The sequence below is a fragment of the Culex pipiens genome, chromosome 3 (assembly GCF_016801865.2).
Source record: "Culex pipiens pallens isolate TS chromosome 3, TS_CPP_V2, whole genome shotgun sequence".
NCBI lineage: Eukaryota > Metazoa > Arthropoda > Insecta > Diptera > Culicidae > Culex > Culex pipiens.
In genome coordinates, this window is record NC_068939.1 from 120,843,126 (window position 1) to 120,855,500 (window position 12,375).

The 12,375-nt window shown below is 32.6% G+C and overlaps 1 protein-coding gene across 2 annotated transcripts in view; it reads left to right on the top strand.

The window, feature by feature from the left end:
* Positions 1–12,375, top strand: part of LOC120413043 (protein tincar) — a 385,369-nt gene that overhangs the window by 181,760 nt on the left and 191,234 nt on the right. The gene's annotated exons all lie outside the window — the stretch shown is intronic.

Genomic DNA, 12,375 nt, shown 5'->3' on the forward strand with positions numbered 1-12,375 from the left:
TTTCAGCATTTCAAAGATTCCGAGATAATGATGGATTTTGCTTTATATGGCTATCAAGTATCTCTGGGCCAAGTTTCAGAAGGTTTGCTGATGTAGTTTTCGAGATACAGCCATTTTGAAATGTTATTTCCAACTTTTTATAAGAAAATGTATAAAATCAATACAATTTCAGCACTTTAAAGAATATGAATTATGAGATAATGATCGATCTTGCTTCACATGACTGTCAAGTATCTCTGGGTCATGTTTCAGATGGTTTTCTGATGTAGGTTTTGAGATACAGCCGCTTAAAGATGCTTTTGCCGATTTTTTCACTCCGATTATATAGATTTTCCAAGAATATTTCGGAAATAGCAATTAAAAATGGCTGTACCTCGAGAACTATATTAGCAAACCTTCTGAAACTTGGCCCAGAGTTTCTGGACAGTCATATTAAGCAAAATACATCATTATTTCGAAATGCATTTTATCTAAAGTGCTGAAATTGTTTTGGTTTCTTATTGAAAATCGGATGAATCATCTTAAAAGTGCTATGTCTCGAAAACCACATTAGCGAATGTTTTCATTTTTTGCTCAGAGATGCGTTATAGTGTAAGGCATCGATAGACATCAAAATCTCGGATTGCATTTTTTTGCCACAAATATCATATTTTTCGAAAATACTCAAATTTTCATAATTTGCATCATAGATAAAAAATTTGCAATCCAATATTTGGTATGCTCTTTCACTTTTATTACAGTTTTTTTAATTGCTCAAATTTTCACATAAAAACCGTATTTTTTTAAATTGCTAAAATATTCATAATTTGCAATATAAGTATTAAAATGGCTCAAGATGGTTGATTTTTCAGAACATGTTTTTTTTGGTTGCTTTTAGGTCCCTAAACAACTCCCCGAAATTTGGGAACGATTGGTTGCGTCTACAATTTGCGCATTGCATATCAATTTTGTATGGGAATAAGTATGGAAATACGTACTTTTTTTACATTTTGATATTTATCATTTATATTTCCACTGTTTTTTTTAAACCAACACAACAACGACGACGAAACCATTCGCTCTCAAATTTTAGGGGGTTGTTTTGAGGCCCAAAGGGCATAAACAAACTTTGTTCTAGATTGATTTGATCATTTTTTAAAATTTCCATATAACTGCGAGCCAATCTAATGAGTACACTATCGAACGATTTTAAGCTGAAGGAAATTTCAATAGAATACGTTATTTTGTGAAAATTTTAGTAATTCATTCTAAAACTCTAAAACAATGAGCAAGATTTCAAACCTTCAGTACCCATATTGCAAATTTTTAAAATTTGAGTTTGAATTTAAAAATAACCGGTATTTTGAAATAATTTTAGTATTTCATTTAATCACTCTAAAACAATGAAAATGCCTGCAAAATGTCAAATTGTTTGATATATATTGCCCAAACTGAAATTTACATAATTGGAGTACCTTCATCAAAAAATACGGTACTCTTATGAAAAATTGATTATTTATTACAAAATATGATAAAGTTAGAATTTTCGCAAAATAAGTTTATTGTTACTGAGTAGTTCTCTCAGATTTCGGTCATTCGGTTTTTTTTTGTATTTTTTAATCCGACTCAAACTTTTTTGGTGCCTTCGGTATGCCCAAAGAAGTCCATAAAATTTTCCATACAAATTTGGCAGCTGGCCATACAAAAATGATGTATGAAAATTCAAAAATCTGTATCTTTTGAAGCGATTTGGTGTCTTAGGCAAAGTTGTAGGTATGGATACGGACTACACTGGGGAAAAATGATGCACGGTAAAAAAATTTTTGGTGATTTTTTATTTAACTGTTTGTCACTAAAACTTGATTTGCAAAAAAAACACTATTTTTATTTTTTTTTTATTTTTTGATATGTTTAAGACGACATCAAATGCCAACTTTTCAGATATTTCCAGGATGTGCAAAAAATTTTGAGCGAGCTATGAATTTTTGAATCAATACTGATTTTTTCAAAAAATCGCAAAATTGTTCGCAAACATTTTTCAACTTCATTTTTTGATGTAAAATCAAATTTGCAATCAAAAAGTACTTCAAATTTTGATAAAGTGCACCGTTTTCAAGTTCAATCCATTTTTAGGTGACTTTTTTGAAAATAGTCGCAGTTTTTCATTTTTTTAAAAAGTGCACATGTTTGCACACTTTTGGAAAAAATATTTTTGAAAAGCTGAGAAAATTTTCTATATTTTGCGTTTTTTGAATTTGTTGATACGACCCTTAGTTGCTAAGATATTGCCATGCAAAGGTTTAATAACTGGAAAATTGATGTTTTCTAAGTCTCACCCAAACAACACACCATTTTCTAATGTCGATATCTCAGCAGCTAATGGTCCGATTTTCAATGTTAAAATATGAAACATTCGTGAAATTTTTCGATCTTTTCGAAAAAAATATTTTCAAAATTTTTAAACCAAGACTAACATTTCAAAAGGGCCAAACATTCAATATTACGCCCTTTTAAAATGTTAGTCTTGGTTTAAAAATTTTTAAAATATTTTTTTCGAAAAGATCGGAAAATTTCACGACTGTTTCATATTTTAGCATTGAAAATCGGACCATTAGTTGCTGAGATATCGACATTAGAAAATGGTGCGTTGTTTGGGTGAGACTTAGAAAACATCAATTTTCCTGTTTTTAAACCTTTGCATGGCAATATCTCAGCAACTAAGGGTCGTATCAACAAAGTTCAAAAAAGCAAAATATAGAGAATTTTCTCAGCTTTTCAAAAATATTTTTTTTTAAAGTGGGCAAACAAGTGCACTAATTTAAAAAAAATGAAAAACTGCGACTATTTTCAAAACAGTCACCTAAAAATGGATTTAACTTGAAAACGGTGCACTTTATCAAAATTTGACTGAAGCACTTTTTGATTGCAAATTTGATTTTACATCGAAAAATAAAGTTGAAAAATTTTTGCGACCAATTTTTCGATTTTTGGAAAAAATCAGTATTGATTCTAAAATTCATAGCTCGCTCAAAATTTTTTGCACATCCTGGAAATATCTGAAAAGTTGGCATTTGATGTCCTCTAAAACATATCAAAAAATAAAAAAAAACTAAAAATAGTGTTTTTTTCGCAAATCATGTTTTAGTGACAAAAAGTTAAATTAAAAATCACCAAAAAAAAATTTTACCGTGTATCATTTTTTTCCAGTGTAGTCCATATCCATACCTACAACTTTGCCGAAGACACCAAATCGATCATAAAATTGCTTCAAAAGATACAGATTTTTGATTTTTCATACATCATTTTTGAATGGCCAGCTGCCAAATTTGTATGGAAAATTATATGGACAAACTAATTATGCAAAATGGCTTCTTTGGGCATACCGAAGGCACAAAAAAGTTTCAGTCGGATAAAAAAATACAAAAAAAAATCGAATGACCGAAATCTAAAAGAACTGCTCAATTGTTAAAAATTCAATTTATACGAGAAATTAATGAATTAGACTTGCTGCATAAGCCAATCCACTCAACCCGACAATTAATAAATCATACAATAATTACGTGATGAGTTTTCCTACACGGCAAGCCACTAATGACTCATCATCGGAGTTATTTGAAAGGCACTCCACGATGCCATTACTCACAAATGGCTGCTCGCAAACATTGATAAATGAAACACCTCCTTGCGATGCCTTTCATTTGCGAGCATAAGCACCACATGATTTTTTTTTATACAACCAGAAGGCGGTCTAGTGCCGTTTGAATCGTATTCGCGAACGTTTGAGGGGGATTATGCTTCCGTGATTGCATTGAATCCGATTTCCCACACCCATCCATATGTGATGCCAATAGTGAGTGTGTGTTAGGGTGATCATTTGACGTTCCAAATTGTTAATGTCTTCAAATATCCTAAATGCATGCAATCCTTGTAAGGCATTTTAAGGTTTTAAATAAAACCTTATTCTAGGATCACCCTAATTCAGCATGTGTTGGAACGCGCATTTGTTATCACCAACTACAACCCTCCAACTCACAGAAGACAACGATAAATGAATGAATCTGCTTGCTTCCAGAAGGGAGACACAACTTCTACGGGAGCCGGGGAAGCATCGGTTATGTTGCTAGTACTACAACCACTATAGTGCTGCTTCGAGCCGGTATCATAACGTGGACCACACTTGTCCTTCCCCCCCCCTAGCACGATATCAAATGCATTGAATTTATTCCTTTTATGTGCGAAAACAGACGATAAAACCACCCAGGCAGCGAAACGAGTCCTTCATGCAAAGCCAATATTGGCACGGTTGATAGAAAAAAGTAATTTTACATGGCAATTGCTGTAATTTTTCTTTCTTTTAGATCTTTAATCTGGATTAAATTTTCGAATGAGAAATGTATATTCAAGTCTTTTTAGACAAAATGATAAATCAAAAAGTTGAATTGAAGGGATTAGCAAATGATTAGCATCTCTTATTTTACACAAATTTGCATGTAATGTTCAGTTTTTAATCAAAGTTGGATGCAAGGTTTGTTACCAAAAAAAATATATACAAAATGTAAAAAAAATTAGCATAGCATAGCATAGCATTGGTGTCTACCCGTAGCTGCTACTTCGTTATTGACCAGGACCCCCAAACATTGCTCCGTGGACCACAGATGAGAAGTAGGAACCAATCATCACCCCTTCGCAATTTTCAAAGGTCCCTATCGTGCTGATCAATACCGACGCCGGCCACGACCAGTGGTAAGACACGGGGAAGTGGATGGGAATGTTAGCCGATACTTGAGTGATGGGACCGCCAAATCGACTGCGTCTCCGACAAAGTATCACATGAGTTTTGAGGGGTTAGTAAGATGGGTATGAGGTCAGGATTCACTGTGGTAGGTGATGCGACCATGAGCAATTTGTTTATCGGTTGAAATTTTAAAAATCTTAGGCAGCCGGCTGCGGAAAGATACCTATCTAGGGATTAAAATATAGTATTAATTCGACCGCGATTCTCCAGAAATTCTCCGTCGGCGTGCCTTCCGATCAACGGTGATGTAGGAAGGGCTTCATTCATTAAAATTATTTTATATCATAAGCCTTAAAACATATCCGTCGACGTGCCTTCCGATCCTCGATGATATGGAAAGGACTTAATCCAGCAATACGACTTGCTTGTCTCAAAAAACAAAAATCGGATCGTTTCTATCGAAAACTATATAAAGAGAACAAAAATAAAATTCATCAGCCAACGAACGCGCGAACAAAAAATAAATGAAAAAAGAAGAAGAAGAAATCCAATCACCCCATGTACACAAATAGCGACACAAAAGAGACGGAAAATAACACGAAAAAAAAACAGGACTGCGCGTCCACACAGGCACCGCACTACTAATGCCATTATTTAATTATAATGACCAATCACCCCATGCACTCGAACAGCGACATAAAAGAGACGGAAAATAACACGAAAAAACAGCTGAGACAAAATTGAGACAAAATTGAGACAAAATTGAGACAAAATTGAGATAAAATTGAGACAAAATTGACAAAATTGACAAAATTGACAAAATTGACAAAATTGACAAAATTGACAAAATTGACAAAATTGACAAAATTGACAAAATTGACAAAATTTACAAAATTGACAAAATTGACAAAATTGACAAAATTGACAAAATTGACAAAATTGAGTCAAAATTGACAAAATTGACAAAATTGACAAAATTGACAAAATTGACAAAATTGACAAAATTGACAAAATTGACAAAATTGACAAAATTGACAAAATTGACAAAATTGACAAAATTGACAAAATTGACAAAATTGACAAAATTGACAAAATTGACAAAATTGACAAAATTGACAAAATTGACAAAATTGACAAAATTGACAAAATTGACAAAATTGACAAAATTGACAAAATTGACAAAATTGACAAAATTGACAAAATTGACAAAATTGACAAAATTGACAAAATTGACAAAATTGACAAAATTGACAAAATTGACAAAATTGACAAAATTGACAAAATTGACAAAATTGACAAAATTGACAAAATTGACAAAATTGACAAAATTGACAAAATTGACAAAATTGACATAATTGACAAAATTGACAAAATTAACAAAATTGACAAAATTGACAAAATTGACAAAATTGACAAAATTGACAAAATTGACAAAATTGACAAAATTGACAAAATTGACAAAATTGACAAAATTGACAAAATTGACAAAATTGACAAAATTGACAAAATTGACAAAATTGACAAAATTGACAAAATTGACAAAATTGACAAAATTGACAAAATTGACAAAATTGACAAAATTGACAAAATTGACAAAATTGACAAAATTGACAAAATTGACAAAATTGACAAAATTGACAAAATTGACAAAATTGACAAAATTGACAAAATTGACAAAATTGAGTCAAAATTGACAAAATTGACAAAATTGACAAAATTGACAAAATTGACAAAATTGAGTCAAAATTGACAAAATTGACAAAATTGACAAAATTGACAAAATTGACAAAATTGACAAAATTGACAAAATTGACAAAATTGACAAAATTGACAAAATTGACAAAATTGACAAAATTGACAAAATTGACAAAATTGACAAAATTGACAAAATTGACAAAATTGACAAAATTGACAAAATTGACAAAATTGACAAAATTGACAAAATTGACAAAATTGACAAAATTGACAAAATTGACAAAATTGACAAAATTGACAAAATTGACAAAATTGACAAAATTGACAAAATTGACAAAATTGACATAATTGACAAAATTGACAAAATTAACAAAATTGACAAAATTGACAAAATTGACAAAATTGACAAAATTGACAAAATTGACAAAATTGACAAAATTGACAAAATTGACAAAATTGACAAAATTGACAAAATTGACAAAATTGACAAAATTGACAAAATTGACAAAATTGACAAAATTGACAAAATTGACAAAATTGACAAAATTGACAAAATTGACAAAATTGACAAAATTGACAAAATTGACAAAATTGACAAAATTGACAAAATTGACAAAATTGACAAAATTGACAAAATTGACAAAATTGACAAAATTGACAAAATTGACAAAATTGAGTCAAAATTGACAAAATTGACAAAATTGACAAAATTGAGTCAAAATTGACAAAATTGACAAAATTGACAAAATTGACAAAATTGACAAAATTGACAAAATTGACAAAATTGACAAAATTGACAAAATTGACAAAATTGACAAAATTGACAAAATTGACAAAATTGACAAAATTGACAAAATTGACAAAATTGACAAAATTGACAAAATTCATATACAAAATGTAAAAAAAATTAAATAAAAATCAGAATAACTGAATATCGTAAATGAAACATTTCCAACGGTGCACATTGGCGAATATTTGTGCACCAGTCTACCGGGGGCGGCGCCGGAATGTATGCTTCCGCTTCCTGTCTTGTCCACTGGCGGCGGCGGCGCCGACCACGTTGTTCCCAGGACAAACAGCTCTACCTACAAGTGGGCTGGAAATTTGACACAACAAAGGCCTCCCTCCCGCCCTCCTGTTTGTATGAAAATTCATCAAAATGGGCTGTTGGCTTTGCTGGACGCCATCGAATGCTAATATCATCGGGACCGCCTCTTCAAAATGACAGAACAACGAGGTGTGACGGAGCGCGGAGCTTTTCGGTTGAGTGCCTTTTTCGAGCTATACGCTCAACTGGGAGCAAGGATAAAGTGTCCTCACGCTGGAGGGGGGCGGATCCCGGCCACGTGTGACAGAATTAATTACGCATGATGGGGCAGTTTGGACGTGTCAGGGGTAATCGACGTTTCGTTCACTTTTAACGCACTACAGTGACGCCTCTAAATCTATCTTTTCATTTAGTGTTTTAAAAATCATTCAGACCTTGAGTTATTCTCGTCACTTCAAGCCATAATTTTCCTCATCAAAAACGTTGAGGGTTTTTTAGGGAAGCCGCATTCCTTCCCTCTCGTCTGCCACATAAAATAATCAAATTAATGTTTATTGGGAAAACTGTGGAACTGTTTTGCATAGCTTTCGAATCATCTACCACTCTTTCCTTTCTATTACTGAGGCCAAACTGTGGTTTCCCAGCCAACCAACCAACCCAGCCAAGCAACATTGTTGCTTGTTTTCTGATGTTTCAAGTTTTTTCTCCATTAAATTTTATCATAACTTTGTAAGTGATACCCACAAAAAAAGGTCGACCCATCTGTTGGCGATGTGTAACTTTGGGATGGTTTCTTGTCAAATTTAGCATAAATTACAGTTCCCAGAACTCGATCTTTGCAGGAAACCTAATTGATACCAAAACTTCTAGCAACACTTTCGACAATTTTGCCCTCCCCCTCCATAATAGAGCAAGGTCCAACCCAAGGGTGACACATTTTCATTCCAGGGGAAAACCCAGAAATTTTAAATTCCACCCCCTCAATTACCACCACCCAAAGAAAATGGGGAAAATGAATTAATTCGTGCGGCGACGATGACGAAGCTGGCAAAACTGAAGGCCAGAAGAAAGTTGTGCCCTTTGAGGGAGGGGAGTGAAAATTAGTTTTTCCTTGCCACAGCAGACAAGGGTAGAGTAAGGTGAGGAGGGGGAGGATGTTTGTCATCTGCTTGCATGGGCTAACGTATTACTGCGGAAACTTTCCAGATGTGATTGAACTCGGGGGGCAAAGTAAAATTTGCTGAACCCAGGAAAAAGATTTCTCTGATAAATGACACGAACTTGGGATAAGGCATGTTTACAACCGAAGTTGGGAATTGTTTGGAAGGGTGAAGTTTGAAGCGATGGAATTGACAGTGGAATTACAAGTTAAAAATTGAAATTTTTAGCAAACTTACGACAGTGTTAAAGACAACAAGTTTTGTTTTGTATATTTGACAAGAGATTGTTGCTTTTTAATGTGTGTGTGTTTTTTTAAATTTTATTTTAATCATAACAAAACTATTGATTTCTAGCTTTCTTTCTTTTTTTTTTTTGATACCGGAAAGCTCGTCCAATTTCCCATAAGTTTGCGTTTGACAGCTTTTTGATTTATATCGTTTTTGTAAATATTTAGGTAATTAAATTTACTATCCTGGTTTCTACCACACTGAAAAAAAATATTCTATTTTCAGTTATAAACAATGTAATTAAGCTTTTAGCTGTAAGCCCTTACAGCCAATTGAAATGCTGTCAAAGGCAAACTTATGAGAAATTGGACGAGTTTTCCGGTTAAAATATTTACGAGACTGAGAAACCAAGTCTGTCATACACAGAAAAAAATATGCGAATTTACTCGTCACGGAAAAAATGAATCACATATAAACTCAGTTGATGTAAGCTTGAGATTCGACGTAAACGGTTGAATCACACGTAAAATCATGTTTTTACTTATAATTTGTTGCAATTTTACATCAAATTGCATTTAAATTTAAATGTTTAATGACGTGCAAAAGTGTTACATCATAAATGATGTAACATTCGGAAATATTTTTTTGTGTGTATAGAAATTGCCAAAAACCACCAAAAATCCCGTTTTTTCAACATTTTTATTTTTAAAACCGCTATATCTTCCCAAGGATTGACATAGGACAATGGTCAATATGGGATTTTATGTAAAATTGTCTGGAGAATCGATTCCCACTACCGGGTTTGAAAAGTTTTGACCACTTTTCAAAAAAACAGTTTTACAAAACGATTTTTCTATTTTTTTAGGAGAGACATACCATCCTGCATTTTGTCGTCTTTTGGAAACATTTTAGGCTATTTCCTGAAAAATTTTGAACGAAAAAAAATCGTGACATGACCTTTAAATTTAAGTTTCAGAATTAAAAATCAAAAAATCCCATAGATGTGGCGTGTATTTTTGTTTCAGTGTATTTTTTTAGAAAGCCCGTCCAATTTCCTACAAGTTTGTCTTTGACCACTTTGTGATACAACGCAACGGCTTCGAGATACAGTAATTTTTAAATTACAAAATACAAAAATATGTAAATACCTTACGCCCTTCTCAAATGTTGTTTTCGAGTACTATTGGCTCCATATACCGTAAACCGGGGTGACTTTGATAGGATTTCAATTTGTTTTTAGAATATTTTCCAACAGGTAAGGTTTTTCTCGAGATTATTATTTTTAAAACATGTACTGGGGTAGATTACACAAAGTCCATGTACTATTTCGGAAAAAAAGTTTTTTCAATAATGTTTAGAAAAATATTTACGTTAAAAATTCTTAGTTTTAATTCCGGGGTGACTTTGATAGTCATAGTTTTTCTTGTTAAAATCATATTTAAGATGTTCAAAATTTATTTGTACGTTGAATGTACCATCACTAAAGAAGCTGATATAGTTTTTGAGAAAAAAAATCAATGTTTATATTTAGTTAACTAAATGTATAAGCTTTTTAGCAAAATACATATAAATTTTAGGTAAAATTGTTAAAAAGTCGGAATTTTGCCTGAAATTTGTTAAAACTAGTTTTGTTTATAAAATTATCGATTTATATTGCATTTTATACTGAATTCAAAGCACGAATCACAAGTTTTCACATTTTACATGAAATTTGTTCAACTGAAATTGCATATAAATTTGGAGATTTTTTTTTAAATGTGTTTCAAAAATACATATTATTTATTATTTACAAACTTTTTTAACCTTCTCCTAGTGGAAAATTGTCCAAAGAATCCGAAAATGCATTCCATTTTCCGATTAAAAATCATGTTCATTGGGAAAATCATGACACTTTGAGAAGTTTAAAATAATGACTTTCATCAACATTTTCTTAACTATAGTTAACTAACTTTTAAAACTTGTCAAAATTTTATGAAAAGTTCTTCTTGAGGTACTTTGAACACTTCTCTACCACGGTCAGTATGTTTCTAAACCATTCCTTACGTATTTTAATTGTACTCTTCATTTTGCGGAAAAATCGCAAACCTATCAAAGTCACCCCGGCTATCAAAGTCACCCCGTTTTACGGTACACAAAAATGGCTTATATAGGCCTAGGATAACATGTCTACAAAGTTTCATTGAAATCGGAGAGGGTCGGGTACAAAAGTACCAGAACAATTCCTGATTTGAGCTGGAATTGCTCTAATAAAGAATACTAAGAAATTAAAAAAAAAACATAGCAGAACAAACAACAACTAGTTTTATTTCGTTCTTTTACATAAACAGAATAAAATATTCCCTTATTCTTGATACCAACAGGTATCATGACAAATGATGAATATTTCTATCAGATTCATTGGAAATTTAAATTATTTTTTTTTGAATAACTCAAATCAACTAATTCTGATTGGCAAATGGGAATGAGAAACTCTACTTGGATTGCAATAGAAAAAGGGTGCGGCCTATGTTCTGTTTAAAAATTATTGAGGCGTTCAGCAAAATAAAATTCATATATTAAAAACATGTTTCACAGGTAGGGGTAGCTTTCTCGTCGACGGCCAAGTAGGATGACGACGGGTAGGATGTTGAAACTGTTCCCTGTTATTTGGTGATGAGTTTAGCATAAATGATTCAATCTTAGGCAGCCGGCTGTGGAAAGATAGAACCGAAATTATATGTAATTGAAAAGTGAAATATTATACTCAGCGTAACAGTTAGACTTAAACGATTTATACTTTCAAATAATTATAAGATTAGTGACCAATTAATGACTGATGAGTTTTGATGTTATCTGAAGGACTTGAACAATCGCGTTGAAACAATATTTGACGCCTTGATTTGCGGGAAACAAATGGTCGAATTGAATGATAATTTATATTTTCTAACGCAACTTAGAACGAATCTTCCCATGAAACAATTGCAAATCATAGAACAAATAAACCCGGCTGTGATGTGTACAAATCCATGACTAACGAGAAAAACGATCGCGATATTCGAACTATACCATCTATCTGGGTAGAAAAAAATGCGTCTATAGAATAGAATAGACAAACATATAAGTCACCACAAAACGGACTGGCTCAGCAGTCATCGTGGCAACCAGAGCCAGCCGCACCTTCACACACACGCACGCCCTCGCCCGAAAAACACACAGATGACGATCGACGAAAATAAAATGCGAAAAAAACATGCGTTCCGACGGGTAGGTACCGTAAAACGGGATGACTTTGATAGGTTTGCGATTTTTCTGCAAAATGAAGAGTACAATTGAAATACTTACGGAATTGTTTAGAATCATACTGACCGTAGTAGAGAAGTGTTCAAAGTACCTCAAAAATAACTTTTCATAAAATTTTCAAAAGTTTAAACCATCCACATTAACGACCCCCGGGTCTTTTGTGGTCTCTATTGCAAGTTTCTGCTCGAACCTAGGAGTCCGAAGGCTTGAATGGGGAGAGCACCCAAACCTCTTTTTACTCCAAGGAACCT